Consider the following 26,641-nt stretch of genomic DNA (forward strand, 5'->3'; position numbering starts at 1 on the left):
CTCTTAGCTCAAGTAGATACAAGAGACCAAAGAGGCAGCTTCTATCCAGAGGTGAGATGGGAAGTCAGAGAAGATTAGGAGGTGGTTGAATGGACATGAGGAATCAGGGATGGAAAGGAGGAGTGTGCTGTCACAGAACAGGGTGAGCAATTAGGGTCACATAACAAGGTATGTATAAAAATTTGTATGGGAGACTAACTTGAAATGTAAACTTCATTTAGACTACAACAATAAAAATAAAATAAAATAATAAATATCTGATGAATTAATCAACAAGTGAAAGTGAGGCTTAGAACAAAAAAACAGAACACAAGCCTCTGGAACTTTCCCACTGCTTCTTCCCACTAAGACTGTAAGTGAAAAGGAAGTAGTGAGCTCTTGAACGGTAAGAGGTGGGGCTGATTTTCCGGAAAGCAATAGAAAGAACAGGTTAGAGAAGAGAAAACTGACCTCAAAAAAACTTCCTGGTGATCAAAAAAAAAGATAATGTTGAAAACCTTGCTAGTCAAGGGCTGATGACTTGATATTAAGACATGAATATCAACACACTTCCAAGGGATCTGATAAATGAGATTAGGTCTAAGTTGTTCCAAAACAGTACTCTCTATACAAAGAAACACAGTACACAAAAACTAAATTATGCTAAATCAACTTCAATACAGTGTATCCTACTTAACTGTGGTGAGAAAAGGTTAATCTGACTGCCCTGAGCTACCTCCAGGGAGGCAGTTAGGTGATGTCTCAAAGAAGGTGTCATGGTTTCCACATCTCCAACCAGTGAAGGAATCCTTTTCTACTTTAAGCCCCAGGAAATCAGGAAATGACTCCTTCAGCCAAAAGGGACAAAATGGAACTCTCCCCCACTAGCAGCTCCCCAGAAAACGCAGGAGTGGAACACAAAGGCAAGAAGCAGAGCAGTGCACAGCCCTGCAAACAGAAAATGAATGATGAGGGGCAGAGGCTCTGCAGAATACCTTGGAGGGAACAGGCGCTCTTAGGAACCCCTGGAGAAAGACTGTTCTTAAAGTTTCAGCAAGTGCGTGAGTCTCCATGTAAGAAAAGCACTTCACAGCACACAAGCCTGGGTCAAAGATCAACAGAAATTCAGTAGCGCAGGGAGAAGAATCCAGACAGGATCAAAACCCAGATTACTCATTTACATTTGACAGACATTTTCACCAGGTCATTGGCAAAGAGGAACCAGAAGTTTATATTCAAACCCCACAGTAAATACCCTTGTTGTGGGGCCATACAGATTAGTGACTAGGGGCACAAACCCTGGAGACAGGCTGTCTCACCTTGCTCAAACCCTAGCTCCTCCCCTTCCTTGTTGTTGTTAGTTGCCATTGAATCAATTCTGACTCATGGTGACCCGGTGTGCAGAGTAGAACTGCTTCCTAGGGTTTTCAAGGCTGTGACTTTTTGGAAGCTGTTCATTAGGCCTGTCTTCCGAGGCACTGCTGGGTGGTTTCAAACTGCCACAATTTTCAGTAGTAGTTAAGCACTTACACATGTGCGCCATCCAGGGACTCCTCATCTTAGGCAAGTATAACCTTAGGCAAGTTCCTTAATCTGTCTGTACCTCAGTTTCTCTCTAAGAAATGGGTAAAATAATAGTACTGACTCACCACCGGCTTATTGTAATATATGTAAAATGCTTAGAACAGTGCTGTTATGGATTGAATTGTGTCCCGCAAAAGTATGTCTTATAAATTCTAACCCCTATACCTGTAGTTATAATTCCATTTGGGAATGGGTTTTCTTTGTTATGCTAATTAGGCAGTATCAGTGTAGGGTATGTTTTAAATCAATTTCTTTTGAGATGTAAAAGAGCAGATTAAGCAAGCAAGCAAGCACAGAGTGGAAGATACAAGCCATATGATCACCAAGGAACCTAGGAATACAAGCTAAAAACAGACAAGGACCTTCCCCCAGAGCCAACAGAGAGAAAGAAGAGCCTTCCCCTAGAGCCTGCGCCCTTAGTTCAGAATTCTAGCCTCCTAAACTGTGAGGCAGAATCGACTCAAAGGCAACGAGTTTGGTTTTTTGGTTTTTTAAACTGTGAGAAGGAGCCCTAGTGATTCCATGGTTAAGAGCTCGGCCGCTAACCAAAAGGTCGGCCATTCAAATCCACCAGCCGCTCCTTGGAAACCCTATGGGGCAGTTCTACTCTGTCCTATAGGGTCACTATGAGTTGGAATCGACTTGACATCAACAGGTAATGGGTAAACTGTGAGAAAGTAAGTTTCTCTTCAATTAAGCCACACACCTGTGGTATTTCTGTTATAGGAGCACTAGATAACTAAGACAAGTGTCTAGCACACAGTAAGTACTCCATAAATATCAGCTTCCACTACTACTATTACTAGTTATGCTTGTATTAAAGTATGCCATTCTTATTCCATTGTGTGGGTTCACTCATTCTCTAGTCCTCTGGCTTCTTCATGAAGGTCCAAGTCAATATTCCCTGTGAGTATTGTCACAAATACTCACATGGATAGACTTTACATGACTTTTTCTGTTAAGATTCTGGTGCCCAGTCCAGGAAGAAGTAGGTAAACTGGTAAACTGAACCTGTTAGGGAATGTTGTTTTAACAAGTCTTTTTTCTTAGCACTGATTTGCTGTACATAACATTAAGTGATTTAAGGTCAGAGCAACCTGTTTGTAAGACATTTTTTTTTAAATCATTAACACATTCTGTTTATAATTCTGACATTACCTTAGATTATCAATACAGGCGTCAGCATTACTAAGCAGTACAAATTAGATAATCCTTTTTTAAAAAATTCTCTACTAACTTATTTGCTTTTTCTTACAAATTTATATCCCAGCAATAGGACTTTAAAACCGAAATATTTAACTGTATTGTCGTCCATCCTAACAAAGTGTGAGCCTGAGTGACAAAGCCACAATTTGTCAGCTGCATAAATCAAGGCTGCCATCTTTCACAAAGGGGAGATGTCAGACACTCGTATTCTAATCTTTCTGAAGTAATGCACATTTTAAGAAAACAATAAACATGTTTGTAGTGAACCACCCCTCCCTCCCCAAGAAAAGAAACCAACCTCATTGCCATCGAGTCAATTCTGACTCATAGCAACCCTATAAGACAAAGTAGAACTGCTCTATAGGGTTTCCACGGAGCGGCTGGTGGATCTGAACGGCCAGCCTTTAGGTTAGCAGTCAAGCTCTTAACCACCGAACCACCTGGGCTCCTCGTAGTGAACAGTAGCCTTTTTTTCTCTGTCTAGCCTCCTGCTCCTGTGTCTATCTGCCCCTGCCCTTCTCACATTTAGACTTGCATTTGGGCAGGAGCAGCTAGACTCTCCCCACCCCCCAGCCCAAGCAGAGAGTGCTGTGTGTCTGAGGCTCTGCCAACTGCATGCATTTCCTGAGGACTCTGGGGTACACATGTGCTGGCTGTGGCCCAGCCCTGCCTGTTCCTGGGTATGAGCTCTCCGTGTGCCAGTGTGGGGCCTCTCTGCCATTCCTCTCGCTTAGCCTTCCAGGGCTCCCTTGGCCCTTGCTCTCTTTCAGCCTCTAGTCAAACCTCATATATTTCCAATAAATCTCTCTCTCAGTTTTTTCTTAGAATAGTGATAGTCTCTACTGTTTTTGCAACTAAGAACCTTGGTTAGCATAATAGTTTAAGGCTGAATATTCATTATTATGAATTAATTATCCAGCATTTGCTTTTCCCACACGCCACTGCTCTCCTCCCCACTAGTGCAGGTAATACATATATTATGCCATGGAACTCGTATTAAATAATGTCACTCCCTAATTTGCCCTTTCTACTGAGGGAAGTCAATGCTGTCTTTGAGATTGTGCAGTGATGGGTTAAGATAAGAATCCCTTATAGTTGTGGCTATTACCACAAGATTATGCCCATTTTGTGTCCAACAGATAACAATGAACAAAAAACATACATCTTGTGGGTCTCCGTACCCCCAGGCTCTCCTTTCCCTCTCTGTCACTGTCTTGATTAAGGGTATATTATCTCTTGTTCCACAGTCCTAAGCATGAAACCACCACAGTCCATCCCAATCGGCATTCCCCTTGAAAGCAATACCTAGAAAAAGTAGAATCCTGAGTTATGACAAACAAGTCAATTATTACTGAGTTATCAATCCAAGGAAACCCTAGATGGGGGGTGAAGGGTAGCGGGGAATGAAAACAAAACTCTGAAGGGGGCACACTAAAGCTGGGACAGCAGTAAATGGTCAGTGGATGTGTTGAGCTGTAGCAGGGAAAAAGAAAATAAGTGGAGATTGATTCTCAAAGAAGAGATGGGCTGAGAACCAATAAGGACAAAGACATAGCTGAGGCATATTCACTTGTGTGCATCAGGAGTTAATTTGGTGAAAATTACGCATCTTTTCGAGTATTTTTTTTTTCTTCCTGTTCCACAGAGTCGGATGGCCAGTGATGAAAGAAACCAATTCTAAGCATAACAGCCTCAGCTAGTAAATCACCTTCAAAATCACCTCCCTCCCTCTGGTCTTTCATCCCTTGAATCTATCCTAAAAACAAATGTCATTTTCTTACTCCTCTGTTCAAAAATCCTTTATAGCTTCATAACCAAAAAACTCGTTGGAATAAGTCGATTCTGACTTGTAGCAACCCTAGAGGACAGAGTAGAAACCATAGGGTTTCCAAGGAGTGGCTGGTGGATTCGAACTGCCGACATTTTGGTTAGCAGCTGAGCTCTTAACCACTGTGCCACCAGGGATCCTACAGTTTCATAGTGCCTACATAATATTGTTCAAACTCCTTATACAGTATGAAAACTCTTTCCTAACCGCACTGACCCCCATTTCTAGCTTCGTATCTACCACATCCCCCAGAAACGCCATACTTCTACCACAGACTACCTGATGCTCCCTCAACTGCACCGCTCACTTCTAGCTTCAGTGCTTCTACTCAAGCTGGTTTCTCTGCCTGGAATTCTCTCAGCCAACTTCTCTTTCTCACAAACTCTACTCGTTCTTCAAGTTTCTGCTTATACTTTCTCTTAGAAGCCTTTCTTAATCTCCCCTGAGATGCAGACACTCTCTCCAATTATTCCTCATAATTAAATGGTCCCTCCTCTACACTCCCATTACATTTGGTTTCTACTCCAGTTTAAGATTTATTACTCTCTTACTTATATAATCATACAGGTGTATAATCAGCACATATAATAAATGCTCTTTGAGCAGTGTGGTGGATTGTATTATCCAAGACAGATACGATAATATCTCCCATCTCATGTGATCTTCCTACAGTGTGGTTTTGACACTCTTCATCAGTAACAGGGTCTGTATACCCTTTCTTTGAACCTGGCAGACTTTGCTCACTGCCTTAAAAAAATAGAATACAGGAGAAGCAACACTGTGTAACTTCCAAGGCTAGATGATAAAGAAAGCTATTCACTTCCACTTTTTTCTCTTGTGATGCTCTTGCTTTTAGAAGCCAGCCACCATGGTGTGAGGAAGTCCAAGTAGCCATATGGAGAGGTCACATGTAAGCATTCAAGCCAATAGCCCTTAAGCTCCCAGCAAACATTCAACATCAACCAACAGACAAATAAGTGAGTAAATTAGTCTTCAGATTATTCTAGTCTCCAGACATCAAGTCACCACAGGCCTCTGAATCACCTGACATCATGTGGAATAGAGATAAGCTAAATCTGACAACTTCTGTTAAAACTGCAGCTTCATGAGCAAAATAAATAATTGTTGCTCTTTTAAGCCACTAAATTTTGACAAGGTTTGTTACCCATCAATAGACAATTGGAATAGTATCTTACTGTCTAACTATTTATATCTACAATAGAGCAGAATATAATTATAAAATGCATTTTTACTGAATGCCTTAATATTCAGCCAAGGCCATCTCTTCTCACAAGCATATAGCCATCATCCTAAGTGCTATGATTAGAAAATTCCCCAAATCCTACCTACTTAAACATATTTCTACCTCAGCCTGAGACAAGGTTAAAAATTCATTATTTCTAGAGGAAAAATAAGGCAGTAAGAATAATATTATAAGCCAGAATTTCTCAACAAATGCAACCACAGTACTTTTTTTTATTTGATGTACTGATGGAACCCCAAGAGTAAATTATGAGACCTAATGAGTTCTTGGATTAAAATGACAGTAAAAGTGGACTTAAAATGAAGCTATTGTTGTAGGAAATTAACAGAATTTAATTGACTTTGAATACACAATAAACATTGAACCATATCAAAAATATACACTGAAATGATAAGACAAGAAAAATAATAGACCCTGTGCATATTAAAAGTGACTGCCAGATCTTTGACACACCTCTCATCAAGATGTGATTCTCTGTCTCTTCTTTGAAATATGGGTAGGCTCTAGGACTGCTTGACCAGTAGAAGAAGACAGAGTGATACTGGGGCAGTCCCTGGGCCTCTGCCTTTAAGATAATGGTGGCATCCACTTCCTTTTATTGAAACACTGGATCTAAGGGAAGCCAGGCACCATGTAAGAAGTTTGACTATGCAGAGAACACCATGTAGTAGAAAGTCCAAGCTCTCCAAATGGAGAGACTATCTGAAGAGTGAGATGCCTAGCCAGCCCCAGTTGTTCCAGCCACCCTATCCACTGCCAGATATGTGAGGGAAAAAGCCATCTGAGATATTCCAGCCCCAGCAGAGGCAACTCAAAGAAGAACTGAGACAATCAGCCAGCAGTCATAACCACGGCACTGATAAATGTCCTGTCCTAGCTGAGGCTCCACTTGTCACCTATCAGAGAAGAACCCCCTGCTGTGCCCTGGCAGAATTTCCAACTTACAAAGCTGTGCGCTAGTAATATGGTTGTTGTTAAATGCCACTAAGTTTGGGGTGCTACACATTAAGAGAAATGTGTAAGACCATCTATGGACTACAGAATTTCTATACAGAGAGGCTTAAAGACAGTAACCTATTTTAAGTGGGCAGTAGGGGACTTATTTTGGAGCTGTGTTTGTGTGTTTGTCTGCACAATTCTTAAAAGCAGATAATAATTATTAAAACTGCACAAATGTGTTTAATATTTGTCTTATTTTTCTTACACATATCTTTTAATCATCCCATTTGCATGAGTTAGTTTCACAAAACACCTGTTATCTTCTCACAGAACACTCCTGCCTAGGAAACATGGTTTGAGAAATGCTGCACTTAGCCAGACAGATAAAGAAACAATTCAAGGAGCAAGGCCTTGACTACTGCAGAGAGACAACACTTAGTGAGGGACTCGGGAAAGTTTGAGAGCATAGAACCTAGGCACATATCGTAGTAAGGACCTAGGAGGATATTGTTGTAAGGACATAGGAGGATATCATTGTAAGGACCTAGAAGGATATCATAGTAAAGACCTATGAGAATATCATAGTAAGGACATAACCCATTGCCTTCAAGTTGATTCCAACTCATAGCGACCCTACAGGATGGAGTGGAACTGCCCCTCAGGGTTTCCAAGGAGCGGCTGGTAGATTCAAACTGTCAACCTTTTTGGTTGGCAGCCAAGCTCTTAACCACTACATCACCAGGGCTCCAAAAAGCCCACAGCACCCAGTATTCCCAGGCAGTCTCCCATCCAAGTACTAACCAGGCCCAACCCTGCTTAGCTTCCAAGATCAGATGCGATTTACAGTAAGTACCTAGGGGAATATCACAGTAAGGACCTAGGAGAATATCAAAGTAAGGATCTAGGAAGATATCATAGTAAGAACCTAGGAGGATATCATAGTACGGACCTGCTGTTGTTAGTTGCCACGTAGTCAGTTCCGACTCATGGCGACCCAATGTACAGCAAAACGAAACAGTCCTGAGCCAATCTCACAATCATTGTTATGTTTGAGTCCATTGTTGAAGCCACTGTGTCAATCCATCTCGTCTAAGGTCTTCCTCTTTGTCACTAAACTTCTACTTTACCAAACATGATGTCCTTCTCCAGGGACTTATCCCTCCTGATAACACGTCCAAAGTATGTGAGATGAAATCTTGCCATCCTTCCTTCTAAGAAGCATTCTGGCTGTACTGCTTCCAAGACAGATTTGTTTGTTCTTCTGGCAGTACGTGGTATATTCAATATTCTTTGCCAACACCATAATTCAAAGGCATCAATTCTTCTTTGGTCTTCTTTACTCATTGTCCAGCTTTTGCATGCATATGAGGCAACTGAAAACACCATGGCTTGAGTCAGGTGCACCTTAGTCCTTAAAGTGACATTCTGGCTTTTTAACACTTTGAAGAGGTCTTTTGCAGCAGATTTGCCCAATGCTATGCATTGTTTGATTTCTTGACTGCTGCTTCCATGGGCATTGATTATGGATCCAAGTACAGTGAAATCCTTGACAACTTCAATCGTTTCTCCATTTATCATGATGTTGCTTATTGGTCCAGTTGCGAGGATTCTGGTTTTCTTTAAAGTGTAATCCATACTGAAGGCTATAGTCTTTGATCTTCATCAGTAAGTGCTTCAAGTCCTCTTCACTTTCAGCAAGCAAGATTGTGTCATCTGCATATTGCAGATTGTTAATAAGTCTTCTTCCAATCCTGATGCCACGTTCTTCTTCATATACTCCAGTTTCTCAGATTATTTGCTCAGCATACAGACTGAAGAAGTACGGTGAAAGGATAGAACCCTGACACACACCTTTCCTGATTTTAAACCACACAGCATCCTCTTGTTCTGTTCAAACAACTGCCTCTTGGTCTATGCACAGGTTTCACATGACCACAATTAAGTGTTCTGGAATTCCCCATTCTTCACAATGTTTCCATAATTTGTTATGATCCGCACAGTCAAATGCCTTTGTATAGTCAGTAAAACACAGGTAAACATCTTTCTGGTATTCTCTGCCTTTAGCCGAGATCTATCTGACATCAGCAATGATATCCCTCATTCCAAGTCCTCTTCTGAATCTACCTTGAATTTCTGGCAATTCCCTGTTGACGTACTGCTGCAGATGCTTTTGAAGGATCTTCAGCAAAATTTTACTTGTGTGTGATATTAATGATATTGTTTGATAATTTCTACATTCTGTTGGATCACCTTCCTTTGGAATGGGTACTAAGATGGATCTCTTCCAGTCAGCTGGCCAGGTAGCTATCTTCCAAATTTCTTGGAATAGATGAGTGAGTGCTTCTAGCACTGCATCAGTTTGTTGAAACATTTCAACCGGTATTCCATCAATTCCTGGAGCCCTGTTTTTCACCAATGCTTTCAGTGCAGCTTGGACTTCTTCCTTCAGTACCATCGGTTCTTGATCATATGCTACCTCCTGAGATGGTATTCCTTCCATTTCTTTTGATTCTTCTTGCATCGTTCAATATTTTCCCCATACTAAAAAAATAAAAAAATAAAAAAAATAAAACCTGTTACCATCGAGTTGATTCTGACTCATAGCTACCCTATAGGACAGAGCAGAACTGCCTGATAGAGTTTCCAAGGAGAAGCTAGTGGATTCAAATTACCAACCTTTTTGTTAGGAGCTGTAGCTCCCCATAGCTCTTAACCACTGGGCCACCAAGGCTCTGAATTTTTCCCCATAGAATCCTTCAATACTGCAACTCGAGGCTTGAATTCTCTCTTCAGTTCTGTCAGCTTGAGAAATGCTGAACGTGTTCTTCCCTTCAGGTTTTCTAACTCTAGGTCTTTGCACATTTCATTATAATACTTTAGTTTGTCTTCTCGGGCCATATTCTGAAATCTTCTGTTCAGCTCTTTTACTTCATCATTACTTCCTTTCGCTTTTGCTACTCTATGTTTAAAAGCAAGTTTCAGAGTCTCTTCTGACATCCATTTTGGTCTTTTCTTTCTTTCCTGTCTTTTTAATGACCTCTTGCTTTCTTCATGTATGATGTCCTTGATGTCATTCCACAACTCGTCTGGTCTTCAGTCATCAGTGTTTTAATGCGTCAAATCTATTCTTGAGATGATCTCTAAATTCAGGTGGAATATACTCAAGGTCATATTTTGGCTCTCATGGACTTGTTCTAATTTTCTTCACCTTCAACCTGAACTTGCATATGAGCAATTGATGGTCTGTTCCACAGTCAGCCCCTGGCCTTACTCTGACTGATGATACTGAGTTTTTCCATCGTTTCCTTCCACAGATGTAGTCAATTTGATTCCTGTGTATTCCATCCGGTGACGTTCACGTGTATAGTCGCTATTTATGTTGGTGAAAAAAGGTATTTGCAATGAAGAATTCATTGGTCTTGCAAAATTATCATGCAACATCCAGCACTGTTTCTATCACCAAGGCCATATTTTCCAACTAGTGATCCTTCTTCGTTTCCAACTTTCACTTTCCAATCACCAGTAATTATCAATGCATCTTGATTGCATGTTTCTTCAATTTCAGACTGCAGAAGTTGGTAGAAATCCTTAATTTCCTCATCTTTGGCATTAGTGGTTGGTGAGTAAATTTGAATAATAGTCATATTAACTGGACTTCCTTACAGGCATATGGATATTATCTTATCACCGACAGCATTGTACTTCTGCATAGATCTTGAAATATTCTTTTTGACAATGAATGTAATGCCATTCCTGTTCAATTTTTCATTCCCGGCATAGCAGACCATATGATTGTCCAACTCAAAATGGCCAATACCAGTCCATTTCAGCTCACTAATGCCCAGAATATCGACGTTTATGCATTCCATTTTATTTCTGATGACTTTCAATTTTCCTAGATTTGTACTTTGTACATTCCACCTTCTTATTATTAATGCATGGAGCCCTGGGGGTGCAGTGGTTAAGAGTTCAGCTGCTGTCTGTAGCTGTTTCTTCTCATTTTGAGTTGTGCCACATCAGCAAATGAAGGTCCTAAAAGCTTGACTCCATTCACATCATTAAGGTCGACTTTACTTTTGAGGCGGCAGCTCTTCCCCAGTCATCTTTTGAGTGTCTTCCAACCTGAGGGGCTCATCTTCAGACACTACATCAGACAATGTTCTGCTGCTATTCATAAGGTTTTCACTGGCTAATTTTTTCAGAAGTAGACTGCCAGATCCTTCTTCCTAGTCTATCTTAGTCTGGAAGCTCAGCTGAAACCTGTCCACCATGGGTGACCCTGCTAGTATTTGAAGTATCAGTCGCATGGCTTCCAGCATCAAAGCAACATGCAAGCCACCACAGTATGACAAACTGACAGACGTAAGGACCTAGATTAATATAGCAAGAACCTAGGAGGATATCACAGTAACGACCTAGGGAGACATAGTAAGGACATAAGAGAATATCATAATAAGGACCTAGGAGGATATCATAGTATAGGGCCTAACCCACTGCCTTAGAGTCAATTTTGACTCATAGCGACCCTATAAGACAGAGCAGAACTAACTCATAGAGTTTCCAAGAAGCAGCTGGTGGATTCCAACTGCCAACTTTTTGGTTAGCAGCCAAACGCTTAACCACTGTGCCACCAGGGTCCCAGAAGGATATTTAGTAAGGAGCTAGGGGGATATTATAGTAAGGAGCTAGGGGGATATTATAGTAAAGACCTAGGGGGATATTATAGTAAGGACCTAGGAGGATATAACAGTAAGAACCTAGGAGGATATCACTGTAAAGACCTAGGAGGATATCACAGCAAGGACCTAGAAAGATATTGTTGTAAGGATCTAGGAGGATATTTTAGTAAGGATGTAGGAGGATATCATTGTAAAGACTTAGGAGGATATCACTGTAAGAACCTAGGTGGATATCATTGTAAGGACATAAGGCAACCACAAGTATGATAAGAACATAAGAACAAAAACCACAACCACATCACAATTAAAATTTATTGAGCACTTATCACATATCAGTTAACTATGGTGAGCATCTTACATGCATCAGTTCATTTAATCTCTAGAACAACCCTGTGAATTAATATTTTCCATTTCATAGATGAGGAAATTAAGACTTGCAGTTCTCAATGAACTTGCCCAAGGTTATCTCAAGGCTAGGAAACAGCAGGTTTAAACCCAGGTATAATACCAGAGGTGCTGGGGCCTGAAGTGGAGTAGAGTGAGGAGGGAGGTGGGCTAATTTTGACAAAACAAAATTTGTTTGTGTAAAAATTCTATCTGGGTCAATAGAAAACATTACGAACAAGACAGTGGGATGAGGGTATTCAATCCTTCACTGTGTAGGCCTCTAAAGATGAGCTCTGACATAAATCACACCAGATTTGGAAGAGGGATATACTTAAGTGCATTAATTTTAATGATATGGAAAAAAGTTTCAATGTTTCCTATTTATACTGATAACTTCCACTGCTATATTTCCTAGTGTCATCAGAAAGAAAAGTTACGGCGTTTCTACAATTTCTCTTATTTAGCTTTCATCTTAAATGCAAATTTTACCTCTTTTTCTTCTTTCCTTCTCATTTATAATTTGAATTATTTGAAATTTGTTCCACTACCTTAATACTTTTTTTAAAATCATATACCTTCAGAGCCTATTAGTTTTTCAGTATTGCGTAGAAGTATATTTAGCCTCCTAATGTTATTGATTTGTTACTTTTAATTTGATGATCTGTACTTGACATTTTTTGACCTTATGTTCAAAACCAAAGTCTTCATTATGTTCACCTTAAAAAGAAAAATACCAGTTTTCTTTGATTACTGGCCAAATGGTGTCACTGAAGAAAAACCAGATGTCAGACACAAAGCTACTAAACGTCAAATAGATTATATTAGAGGAAAACACAAAGATACAGAGACTAATACAATCCTATCTTTAGACAAACTCAATCTCTTCCATCCTAGTTAAAAACAAAAATGTCAATCGAACAGAAGAAATATATTGGGAGTGTTTATTATCTGCCAGATGATAGGGTTATAAATAAAAGTAATTTGGTGCCCTTGTAAAATATTTTGACGCCAGTAAATCATTACGTAAGGAAGTAGAATTTCATTCTCTGTGCTGTTAATTGTCCTATCTATTCAACACAGCTTATCAAAGGATAGGGACAGAAATTAAAAAAAAATCTATTGGTTCCTTCATGGAATAACTATTTACCATGTATCTAGAGTTGTTAAATTTATGCCTCCACCAACATAGTATCAAATAATATGTCTGTACTTTCAACAGCACTAAAGAAACCAACAGCCATGCAAAGTTTTAAAGGTCTTTTTTTTTTTTTGTATCTCTAGAAATAAAGATGGGGAGAAGTCCACTAACAAATTCATTACTTTAGAAAAAGTTTTTAAAATGAAAGTCTTTTTCCAGAGGAATAAATACTACAAAAGACAAGAAACTATAAATTGAGGGAAATTAATAAATATGCAAAATATTAAATAATGAAAATTGCTTCAAATCTCTCAAGAATTTATTAAACACTAACAGTGTTTGAAGCAGGATGACTGCTTATGTCTTATAATTAGACTGTAGAAAATTATAATTACTAAAACATAAAAACTGTTGCACCTGCATCAGTTTAGTCTTTTTTGCAAAATGTTTTCTTGTGTGAAATAGGTAGTAGCTGTACTAATAAAATTTAAAAGAATAAATATGGTAGAGTGCTTGGAACAATGTGTGACACATAGGAAGTGCTCAGTAAAGATTAGACAAGTCCGACCGCTCAATCTATTAGTCCCTCTTGGCGACATGACTTGCATCCAGAGAATCAGGCAGACATGGCATATTACAATGATATGACATCAATGATATAGAAAAAATAGTGCTTTTGCAGCACCTTGACAACACCCTCCAGGACTTTTGTTTCTTCCTCACTAGGATGGAGAATGTAAGAATTATAACTTTAACCACCTCTCCTTCTTATGGATTAAATTGTGCACCAACCCACCCACTCCCCCGCCAAGAAAGTGGAAGTCCTAACCCTTGTACCTGTAAATGTGACCCTGTTTGGAAATAGGAGTTTGTTTTTTTTATGTTAATGAGGCTGTGCTGCTGGGGAAGGGTGAGTTGTAAACCTAATCACTCCTGAGTTATAAACAAAGCAGAATATACACAGAAGTACATACAGGGGTAATATACATGCCATGTGAGGACCTGTCTATAAGCAAAGAAATGCCAAGGATTGCTGGCAGAAACTAGGAGAGAGGTCAACAAGGTCGAGACTCTGAATTGGACTTTTGGCCTCCAGAACTCTAAGAAAATAAATTTTTGTTGAGCATACTGCAGGTTTTAAAATCAGGAAAGGTGTGTGTCAGGGTTGTATCCCTTCACCATACTTATTCAATCTATATGCTGAGCAAATAATCTGAGAAGCTGGACTATATGAAGAAGAACAGGGCATCAGGATCAGTGGAAGTCTCATTAACAACTTGCGATACGTAGATGACACAACCTTGCCTGCTGAAAGTGAAGAGGACTTGAAAGAAGCACTTACTGATACAGATCAAAGACCACAACCTTCAGTATGGATTACACCTCAACATAAAATAAAAATCCTCACAACTGGACCAATAAGCAACATCATGATAAATGGAGAAAAGATGGGAGTTGTAAAGGATTTCATTTTACTTGGATCCACAGTCAACGCCCACGGAAGTAGGAGTTGAGAAATCAAACGACATGTTGCACTGGACAAATCTGCTGCAAAAGACCTCTTTAAAGTGCTAAAAAGCAAAGATGTCACCTTGAGGACTAAGGTGCATCTGACCCAAGCCATGATATTCTCAATTGCCTCATATGCATGGGAAAGCTGGACAATAAATAAGGAAGACCAAAGAAGAATTGATGCCTTTGAATTATGGTGTTGGCAAAGACTACTGGATATACCATGAGTCAGAACTGACTCTACAGTACCTAACAACAACAAAGCCACCTACTTGTGGTATTTCTGTTCTGGCAGCCCTAGGTAACTAAGACACTCCTCAAATACAAACTACAGTGCCAAAATGAGTACAACTGAATTTTTATTTTTTGTTCTATTGCCAGGTAATGCTTTCCACCTTTTATCTACCTAGTTTTAGTGGAGATAATTCTGTGTAATTTTCAGGACTTCAATATATAGTGTCAAAGGTTGTTGTTTTTAGTTGCCATCGAGTCAATTTCAACTCATGGCAACACCATGGATGCACAGTAGAACTATTCCAAGGGGTTTTCAAGGCTGTGACCTTTCAGAAGCAGATGATCAGGCCTGTCTTCTGAGGCAAATCTAGGTGTATTTGAACTGTCAACCTTTCAGCTAGTAGTCAAGCAGTTAACTGTTTGCACCACTCAGGGACATAGTGTCATATACTGCTCATTTACTGCTCAGGCTTAATCTCTATAATCTTATAATAGTCATAAAATTTTCTGATAGTGCCTGGCACCATGCTCAGCATATGTTGCTGTCAGGGGCCATCAAGTCGGTTCTGACTCACAGCGACCCTTGGTACAATAGAACAAAACACTGCCTGGTCCTGCGCCATCCTCACGATCATTTGTTGTTTAAGCCCATTGTAGTTTAAGCTCCACTGTGTCAATCCATCTAGCTGAGGGCCTTCCTCTTTTTCGCTGACCATCTACTTTACCAAGCATGATGTCCTTCTCCAGGGACTAGTCCTTCCTGATAGCATGTCCAAAGTACTTGAGACAAAGTCTCACCATCCTTGCTTCTAAGGGGTATTCTGGCTGTATGTCTAAGACAGATTTGTTCGTTCTTCTGGCAGTCCATGGTATATCCAATAGTCTTTGCCAATACCATAATTCAAATGTATCAATTCTTCTTTAGTCTTCCTTATTCACAGTCCAGCATTCACATGCATGTGAGGTGACTAAAAATACCATGGTTTAGGACAGCAACACTTTAGTCCTCGAAGTGACATCTTTGTTTAACACTTCAAAGAGGTCTTTCGCAGCAGATTTGCCCACTGCAAATGCGTTGTTTGATTTCTCGACTGTTGCTTCCATGTGCATTGATTGTAGATCCAAGCAAAACGAAATCCTTTATAACTTCAGTCTTTTCTCCATTTATTATGATGTTGCTTATTGGTCTAGTTGTGAGGATTTTGGTTTTCTTTACTGAAGGCTGTAGTCTTTGATCTTCATCAGTAAGTGCTTCAAGTTCTCTTCACTTACAGCAAGCAAAGTTGTGTCATCTTCATAAAGCAGGCTGTTAATGAGTGTTCCTCCAATCCTGATGCCCCATGCTTCTTCATATAGTCCAGCTTCTCAGCTTATTTGCTCAGCATATAGACTGAATTAGTATGGTGAAAGGATACAACCCTGAGACATACCCTTCCTGATTTTAAACCACACAGTATCCCCGTGTTCTGTTTGAACAACTGTCTCTTGGTCTACGTACAGATTCCACATGAGCACAATTAAGCGTTCTGGAATTCCCATTCTTCACAATGTTATCTATAATTTGTTATGATACACACAGTCTAATGCCTTTGCATAGTCAGTAAAACACAGGTAAACATCTTTCTGGTATTCTCTGCTTTTAACCAAGATTCATCGACAGTAGCAATGATACCCCTCGTTCCAAGTCCTCTTCTGAATCCAGCCTGAATTTCTGGCAGTTCCCTGTCGAAGTACTGTGGCAGCCACTTTTGATGATCTTCAGCAAAATTTTACTTGTGTGTGATGTTAATGATATTGTTCGATAACTTTTGCATTCTGTTGGATCACCTTTCTTTGGAATGGGCACAAATATGGGATCTCTTCAAGTCAGTTGGCCAGGTAGCTGTCTTCCAAATGTCTTGGCAAGTGAGTGCTTCCAGCATCACATCCCTTTGCTGAAACATTTCAGTTGGTATTCTGTCAATTCCTAGAACCTTGTTTTTCACCAATGTCTTCAATGCAGCTTGGACTTCTTCCTTCAATATCATCAATTCTTGATCACATGCTACCTCCTGAAATGGCTGAACATCGACCAATTCTATTTGGTACAGTGACTCTGTGTATTCCTTCCATTCACCTTCTTTTGATGCTTTCTGCATCATTCATCCTTTTTGCTCACCGAATCCTTCAATATTGCAACTCGAGGGTTGAATTTTTTCTTAAGTTACAGAACTATAGCCCAAGAAATATTATGTCAGAAGTTACAAGACTTTTTTTTCATTAGTTGTTACACAAAATTACTAATTTTGTCATCTTCTGTTTCCTTGCAGTATTAGTAGCGAAATCTGAAATCGGAAGCCAGTGACATATTTTCTGAAATACATAAAAGTGGGGCAGTGAAATGAGGATGATAAACTTGTGCAACAGGCAATCCAAAGAGGCAAAAACCACAAGAGATGGAAATAGAGGTAGACCAAATCCATTCTATTAACATCAACAGGAATGACAGCGATTATTTATACAGTGCTAATGAAATGCTGCATCTGTCAGTTAGTCATACTGTAGGGCTTTTGTGTTGCTGTGATGCTGGAAGTTATGCCACCAGTATTCAAGTATCAGCAGGGTCACCCATGGTGGACAGGTTTCACCTGAGCTTCCAGACTAAGATAAACTAGGAAGAAGGACCTGGCGGTCTACTTCTGAAAAAAATTAGCCAGTGAAAACCTTATGAATAGCAGCAGAACATTGTCTGATATAGTGCCAGAAGATGAGCCCCTCAGGTTGGAAGGCACTCAAAAGATGACTGGGGAAGAGCTGCCTCCTCAAAGCAGAGTAGACCTTAATGACATGGATGGAGTTAAGCTTTCGGGACCTTCATTGGCTGATGTGGCACAACTCAAAATGCGAAGAAACAGCTGCAAACATCCATTAAAGATCGAAACGTAGAATGTAGGAAGTATGAGTCCAGGAAAACAGGAAATCTTTAAAAATGAAATGGAACACATAAACATCGATATCCTAGGCATTAGTGAGCTGAAATGGACTGGTATTGGCCATTCTAAATCGGACAGTTATATGGTCTACTATGCCGGAAATGACAACATGAAGAGGAATGGCATTGCATTCATCGTCAAAAAGAACATTTCAAGATCTATCCAGAAGTACAGTGCTGTGGATGATAGGATAACATCCATACGTGTACAAGGAAGACCAGTTAAAAGACTATTATTCAAATTTACGCACCAACTACTAAGACCAAAGAAGAAATTGAAGACCTTTACCAACTTCTGCAGTCTGAAATTGATCAAACATGCAATCAGGATTCATAGATAATTACTGGTGATTGGAAAGGGAAAGTTAGAAACAAAGAAGAGGGATCAATAGTTGGAAAATATAGCCCTGGTGACAGAAACGATGCCAGAGATCACATGATAGAATTTTGCAAGACCAACAAGTTCTTCATTGCAAATACACTTTTTCAACAACATAAATGGTGACTATACACATGGACCTCGCCAGATGGAATACACAGGAATCAAATCAACTACACCTGTGGAAAGAGACGATGGAAAAGCTCAATATCATGGGTTAGAACAAGGCCGGGGCCAATTGTGGAACAGACCACCAATTGCCCATATGCAAGTTCAGGTTGAAGCTGAAGAAAATTGAACAAATCCATGAGAGCCGAAGTACGACCTTGATTATATCACACCTGAATTTAGAGATCATCTCAAGAATACATTTGATGTGTTGAACACTAATGATTGAAGACCAGAAGAGTTGTGGAATGACATCAAGGACATTATACATGAAAAAAGCAAGAAGTCTTTAAAAAGACAGGAAAGAAAGAAAAGACCAAAACAGATGTCAGAAGAGACTCTGAAACTGCTCTTGAACATAAAGTAGCAAAAGCAAAAGGAAAAAATGATTAAGTAAAAGACGTGAACAGAAGAATGGGGCATCAGGATTAGCAGAAGACTCATTAACAACCTGCGTTATGCAGATGACACAATCTTACTTCCTGAAAGTGAAGAGGGCTTGAAACACTTACTGATGAAGAACATAGACTACAGACTTCAGTATGGATTACACCTCAACATAAAGAAAACAAAAATCCTCACAACTGGACCACTAAGCAACATCATGATAAATGGAAAAAAGATTGAAGTTGTCAAGGATTTCATTTTACTTGGATCCACAATAACCATCCATGTAAGCAGAAGAAATCAAATGACACATAGCATTGGGCAAATATGCTGCAAAAGACCTCTTTAAGGTATTAAATAGCAAAGATGTCACCTTAAAGACTAAGGTGTGCCTGACGCAAGCTATGGTGTTTTCAATGTCGTCATATGCAAGTGAAAGCTGGACAATGAATAAGGAAGACCAAAGAAGAATTAACCCCTTTGAAATATGGTGTTGGCAAAGAATATTGAATATACCATGGACTGCCAGAAGAACAAACAAATCTGTCTTGGAAGAAGTACAGCCAGAATGCTCCTTAGAAGCAAGGATGACGAGACTTCATCTCCCGTACTTTGGACATGTCCCAGGAGAAGAACATCATGCTTGGCAAAGTAGAGGGTCAGTGAAAAAGAGGAAGACCCTCAACGAGATGGGCTGACACAGTGGCTGCAACATTGGGCTAAAGCATAACAATAATTGTGAGGATGGCCCAGGACTGGACAGTGTTTTGTTCTGTTGTACACAGGGTCGCTGTGAATCGGAACTGACTGGATGGCAACTAACAACAGCAACAATGAAATCTCTTTCTCTGAAACATAGAGACAGCCTTCCTTCAGCTGACTATATCTTATACGCTACACCCATGAAACCATGGCTTAAACAGGAATTTTCTCTGTTTGATTTGTCACAACTCATTTCTACAAGTAGAACTTGCACTGAAATTATGAAATACCCATCCCACCACATACATCCTTAGCATCTGAAACAGCCGGTGTTGGATTCGACTGTGGGTATAGAATCAGAAGTTAGGAATATCAGTGAAATACAGTCAATATTCTGCCTTCCCTAGATACTGAATTCACTAAAGGTATTGCTTACTTTTAGAGAACCCAACATTTGAAATAGTAAATATCTTAGCTCACACAACAGATAAATTAAGATGTATTTTCTTTTAAAAATGATGCCCTCATTTCTTTTCATTAGCTTGCCCTTCTACTACATTCAAGCATTTGTTTTTTATCATTAACTATTGAAGAGAGGTGGAGAACAACCCTTGAGCAGTACAGTGAGTGGTAATCCCTAGATTGCCCATAACAACAGACAATCAACAACTAGTTAGAGAAAAGAAAGGACTGAGTCTGTACATTGCAGGCACTCTATTAATGTAGTAATTGTAAATGAGTGAATGAATAATGAATGAATGAGACAGCACTCTGAAGAAAAGCTGCACAAAGAAAGCAGCTCTTGAACTGGGACAAAAAGATTGAATAGAACTTGGATAGGTGAAAAAGAAAAGGGTGGGCAATCTAGTGGAAGAAATACCAAGAGAAAAATTATGGGGATGAAAATGCTTTTGGCAAGTACAGGAGAAAAAAAAGAAAAGTGATTCGTATCAGGAGCCTCTGACAACGGAAAATTAACCAGAATTCAAGGTAGAAACCCAAAAAGGATTTTAGTAAGCTAGATTCTGCCTTTCACAGATCCACATGCCCCAAAATAAGATGTGTTAACAAGGAAAAATAGAGACCTTGAAGTCACTTCAATGTTCTGTAGATCTTCCTCATCAAATGCTCCTTGGTTTCTATTTTTTGGCTAAAATATAATGTTCTGCTTTATTCGTCTTTATTAAGACTGGGATGTCACTGAGTTCTCATTATGGAAAACAGCAGAATTCAATTAAGTAAATGACTCAATTAAACATAATTCTGGAGGTCTCCGTTTTTATTAGAAAGAGACAAGTCTCTGCTCAGCAAGGTTATGTTATTATTGCATTTTAAATTTCTTTTACTATTCTGAGTTCATAATAATAATAATAATTAGCACTTACTGACTACCATGTGCTAACGATTGAGCTAAGAGCTTTACTCTCCCATCCTATGGAAGCCTTGTAGCCACTTTTGGAGAGTTATTAATATTGTCTCCATTTTCCATTTAGGAAAACTGAGGCTTCATGGTTTGGCTCATTCATCCACTTACTGGCAGAGTGAGGACTGCCTCCACAGGCCATACTGCCCTAAACATAACCAGTCCAATCTTATGGTAACCTCACCGACAAAACAACACTTGCTTTAGAATCATGACACAGACAAACCGCAAGATTCCCAGCTACATGAAAAAAATCAAGCTTGTTCACTGGCTATCGTTTCCATAACAAAAATAGAAGCCGAGGTCATACCTTTGAAAAAGACTTTTACAACTGAGGGAGAAAAATGATTGGGTTCCTGGTCAACTCTCGGGTCACCAGCTGATGTTAAGAACTTGAACATTCCCTATGTTCCAGTTAAACAAGGTTTTGCAGCAACATACTTCCTGTTTACTAAATACCAAGGTTAAGCTTTCTTATAACCTTTCCAGCTTTCCCCTCTCTGCATATCATAAAAATTAGAATAATTTTAATCTCCAGTAGGCTCTGGTGGCCTATGAATTTTTAAAGATGATTAAATAAGCTCATTAGTTAAATCTTAACATTAAACACTGTGTCTCAGCTAAAGGAAATTACTAATAACTAGATTCACTGCTTTTTTCCTCTTGAAATTCTGACTCTTAAGAACAAATTTTTCAAAGAACAAAATAAGTATTATTTCAATTATTATTCATTGTTGCTCTAAATTGCCATGTATCAGGCTTTATAAGTGAATTTTCAATTCATAGTCTTAAGTTTACAGAGGCTGATTTCGTGGTCACAATTTCACCTCTACCCAATTTCACCTCCTTTGTGGAATTGTAATAATTCCATTTATTTATGCATAACAGTTCTATAATCCTATTTTATTACACGAAGTTAGATTTAGAAGGCCTGATAATACATATAACTTTTCAAAATCTAAACAACAGATTGAAGACTGGTATAACTCAACCTTCTAGAAACACAGTGTAACCTGAGATTATGGTGAAGGATTAGGTTCTGGGAAGGATATTCAAAGCATAAGAAAGTCAGGAAAGTAACTATTACAGAGACTAAGGAAGAAATGTTAACTGTATTATACCCAGAAATAGACTTTTAAAAGAGACTTTAAGGATCATCGAGTCCAGCATTTTCTAAAGTATGTTTTAGGAAACAGTAGTTTCACATGATGTTAAAGGATATTACACACACTCAAAAGCGAGAGATGGGAGATCAACAGACACATAATTTTCGGAAATTCTAAATTTAAACAAATTAAGCAGGTTTCTTTAATTAAGGGCATTTAAAGATATTAAAGAACATTGTGACCCTCCAAGACTAAGATAAAATGTTCAATGTTTCCCAAATCTATTTGATCATGAGATTCTTTTTCCATGAAGCATCTTACAGGCTTAATGCGCTAAAGAAAACATTTGGGAACCACTCATCAGCTTTAATCCATTTATATTGAGATGATGCAAATAGGAACCAGGTATAACGTGAAAATACCAGGACTAGAACTCAGGTCTCCAGCTTCCTGATCCCAAACCAAAAAACCCATTGCTGTCAATTCCAACTGAGCAGAATAGAACTGCCCCCATGGGGTTTCCAAGGCTGTATATCTTTACGGAAACAGACTGCCACATCTTTCTCCCACAAAGAGGCTGGTGGGTTCAAATCTCTGACAAGTGCATAGCCCCTGTGCCACCAGGGCTCCCATCTTCTTCTTCTTTTTTTTTTAACTTGCTGTTTACTCAATGTTTTTCATTCATTTACTTTTTATATACAAAAAGGTTTTTTTTAATTTATATGTATTGATACATGTCGATCTTTTTCATTCATTTAAACTGCAATATCATATCTTGTTTTGATTAAACTACAATTTATTTACCATTCCCCAGTTGTGAGAGTGTTGGTTGCTTCTACTTTCTTATGATTACAAACTATTACAATAAGCATCCTTGTATAGTTCTCTGTGGGCACATAACTGAGAGTTTCTCCAGCACAAGCAACCAGAAATGGCACTGTTAGGTAATGCATACGGGTATTTTCAGCTTTACTGGGTAATGCCAAACTGCTGTCCAAAGTGGTTTTACTATTTTATACTTCCACCAGAAACATGAATTTCCACTTCCCTCATCCTCACTAATACTCGTGTTACCAGGTCTATTGATTTTGTCAATCTGAAAAGTACTAAATGGCATTTCACTGTTATATTTTGAATATACCTGATCGTGGCCAGGGCTCCCTTCTTGATCCAGGACTCCGAGTTATTCACCCTGCTGCCTCAAGGTAATTAATCTTATTTACATAGCCTCTCTTAGTTAAATCCAGTTCTACATTTACTGAAGTACTGAAAGCAGATTAATAACAAAAATCGCACTTACTGTCAGATACCATACTGAACATTTCCCATTAATTATCTCATTTAATGATCTCCACAATCCATGAGTTTTTTTTTTTTTTTTTTTTCCTTTTTTGCCAAATGATGGAATTAAGCCTTCAGATTGCCCAAAGTCATTAGAAAGTGGCAGGATGAAATCCAAACCCAGCCCAAGTACTTAATCACTGCACACAGATGTGAGATTGTCTCTCCCAGTTAGTACTCCATAAAGGTTAATATGATGGATGATGAGCGACACAACCCTTTCTTGAACAAATTATTCTATGTAAGTTTTTGGTGATGTAATATTTTTTCACTAATGGAATGTTATGTGGTACACATATATACTAGTGAACTCTGGAGGTAAGATAGGTGGAATGACTCAGGGAAAATTTGTTTTTTCGTATCCATTTTTTTTGTTGTTCAGTGGAACTTGTGAAAATATGGGTTAACACATAAAGGCACCCTGCACTGGGTCCACATAACTGTTGTTTGAGTCTGCTGCTTCTTAGTGCTACATTCTCTGCATCGCCTTCTGGTTGTCTTGACAGGTAAATGCTTTCCAACCTGTCAGAGTGGACCTCATCTGGAACCCCGCTGACTTCCTCTTCTTTTGATTTCCTGGCCCTCAGAAAGTTGTCTAATGAGAGTGAGCCTGGGGGACAGATGGTCACATCTACCCCCATGGTTACAGTTCCATATTTTAAAACTGTTTACAAGGTCAAGGTCAATTATGAAATACAGCAATGGATGCCACCATTTGACAGAGTGCCTTCTGATTGCGTACCTTTCACACCTCTGGTCAAAGCTGTCCACTCCTTCCATAATTGCATTGTATTTTGCAACTGCTCTTGGGCAAGGGATTACTGAGTGTGTACTGTTTTTGCTCTTTCTTCTGACAGTAATCAGATCCTTTGGGTTGTGGAGCACTGACAAAACTGTCACAGGTTTAATGTCCTGACACTTGATTGCTGACACACATCCCTTTGTACAAAACATAGATTCTCCACACTGCAATTTATCCTTACTCCTCATCATTTCTGGTAGGCCCTTTCAAGTCGCACACACTGTGCCTACAGCATACAGTCCCCTGTGGTTCATGGTTTTCATCAAGTAATAGGAGGAAAAGAAATTGTCGAAGACAATGAGCCTATGAGAATGGCTGTATGAGTGACATTGTCCAAGTACAATATTCTCACTGAGGGAGAGAGATGAGTCATTGTCCACCCTTTTTTTTCCAGAGATTTCAAAGTGACTTACAAAGCCAGTTCATGAGTCACCAAGCACCAAATTTTGTACTTGAGCTTTACGGGCTTTGTTAGTATGTATGCTTCAGTGATGAACAGCCCTTGAATGGCACCATGCTTTCATCAACTGCCATGACACCTGATGACACATACACTTCCTTTTAGATGGCTAGTGAGAGTGTCGATAATAGAACGCATTTTGTGAAGCTGGTCATAGCCAGGTTCTCCTTGGGCACGGCTTTTGAATTGTCATTGCAGTGTATGTTCTCACCAAGTTTCTTATATTTTGTTATCATAAGACGGTCTGGCAGGGCAGTAACAGCAAGGGGGCGGTCACTGGACCAATAGTGTCTGATCTCTGGCAAGACTCATATACCCATCATTAAATGCACAGCAATGAATGCCGTTCTCTCCTCTACAGTTGTAGGCTGCCAGTTTTTACTTGACATTCTAATCTCCTGCTCTTCACATTGGATTGTGCACTCCTGGGTCTCATACAGATTTGTCTGGTCCTTGATAATTTTCAACATCTCGTCTATAAAGATGGAACTAGAAATAATCTACTTCGGTATCTTTGTGGGTTAAGTCCAGGTAAACTTTGGTATCTTGCTGAAGTGAGCTCGTTATCTGTTCAAAGTAGGGGACATCCTCATACTATTCCCCTTCGTCTTCTTCTCTGTCATCATGGCCACCATCATCTGGTTGAGCCCTTTCCTGTGCAACATCAACTGCTTCAGCACCCTCTGATACCATGTCCCTGTTGTTGTTATCAGCACAATGAGCATCAGGTTCCACGGGAAGGGAAAGCTCCTCTGAGGCATCTTGGTCACTCTCCTCCTCAGAATCACTCTCCTCCCCAGAATCACTCTCATTGTCGGGTAGAGAACATAAATATTCTAGAAGTTGTCTGGGCATGTACTTAGGCAATTCTGAAAAGAGGAGTGTTTCAGGAAACAGTAACTCAGGGTCAGGCTGGAGGCTTCTCCTGACTCACATGATTGAAGGAGCTGACAAGCTTAAGATAGGCAGGTCAGCCAGCTGCTGGCTCAAATCCTAAGAACCAGTGTTCAAATGATGACGAGCCAGACACAGGATCCAGAGCAAGGGAGCCATCCAAATGTATATGGGATGCAGGCCACATCCCTGAGGAAACTCCCCTCACAAGTGACTGGCTTATCACATCATGGAGGTTGATTACATCATTGCATAACTGCCAAACTACATCATTACATAAATCCAGACTACATCATTACATAAATGCCAAATTACATCATTGCATAACTGCCCTTACAACTGATGGGCTGATCACATCAGAGCACATCATGGAGGATGATTACATCATTGCATAACTATCAAACTACATCATTACATAAACGCCCCACTACATCATTACATAACTGCCAAACCACTGTGAATCATGGCCCAGCAAAGTGGACACACAACCTGAACCATCACATCAGGATAATATAAATATCATACCTTCAAACCAATATGAGAATACACAAGGGTAGACATTGCATAATTCCAGCCTCCTGTAAAACTAAAGCCCTGAAAAGAAGTGCTGTTGTGGGAACATTACCACTGTAATAAATTACCTCTTACTGCAAAACAAGTATGTACAGCTCAGAAACCACAAGATGAGTCTGACGATTTCGTGAAATGTACATGCAGTGCGTCAAGGATGCTACAGTGTGTGCTTATACCGTATTTCTCCTAAAAATAAGTTTTTCACATGAATATTACCAAATCCCAAAAATCACACGTATCCAATAATACAAAGAAAACCATAAATATCCTTGCAAGGCTTATCTTGCTGTTCAGAATTCCAAATGTCCAAAAAATGTAATTGATACTTATTTGTACCTGTGTACATGAAGTACGTCAAGGATGGGTGTTTACAGTGTATTTTGCCTGAAAATAACTTATGCACTTGAACATTACCTAAAGCCGAAAACCGCACCCTCCCAATAACACAAAGGAAACAGTAAACGTACTTACAAGCCTTATCTCACTGTACAGAGGGAAAAAGAGACAAAGTCATTCACAGTCACTCCTCCCGGCTGCAGCACCTCCTGCAATAACCTCTCAGCACAACATGGCGCCAACGAACTTCCTATCAGTTGACGCAGTTACAGAAGTCCCTGCCCCGACGCCACCATGCACTAAAAATGTTACAAAAGTTTACAAATAAGCCACAGAGGTGGAAAATGTA

The 26,641-nt window shown here is 39.5% G+C and overlaps 1 pseudogene; it reads right to left on the reverse strand.

Moving 5' to 3' along the window:
* LOC105756078 (uncharacterized) overlaps nucleotides 1-25,344 on the reverse strand; it is a 58,704-nt pseudogene extending 33,360 nt beyond the window's left edge.
* Between the last annotated feature and the right edge of the window lie 1,297 nt (nucleotides 25,345-26,641).

The sequence above is a fragment of the Trichechus manatus genome, unplaced genomic scaffold (assembly GCF_000243295.1).
Source record: "Trichechus manatus latirostris isolate Lorelei unplaced genomic scaffold, TriManLat1.0 scaffold00020, whole genome shotgun sequence".
In the NCBI taxonomy this organism is placed as follows: Eukaryota; Metazoa; Chordata; class Mammalia; order Sirenia; family Trichechidae; genus Trichechus; species Trichechus manatus.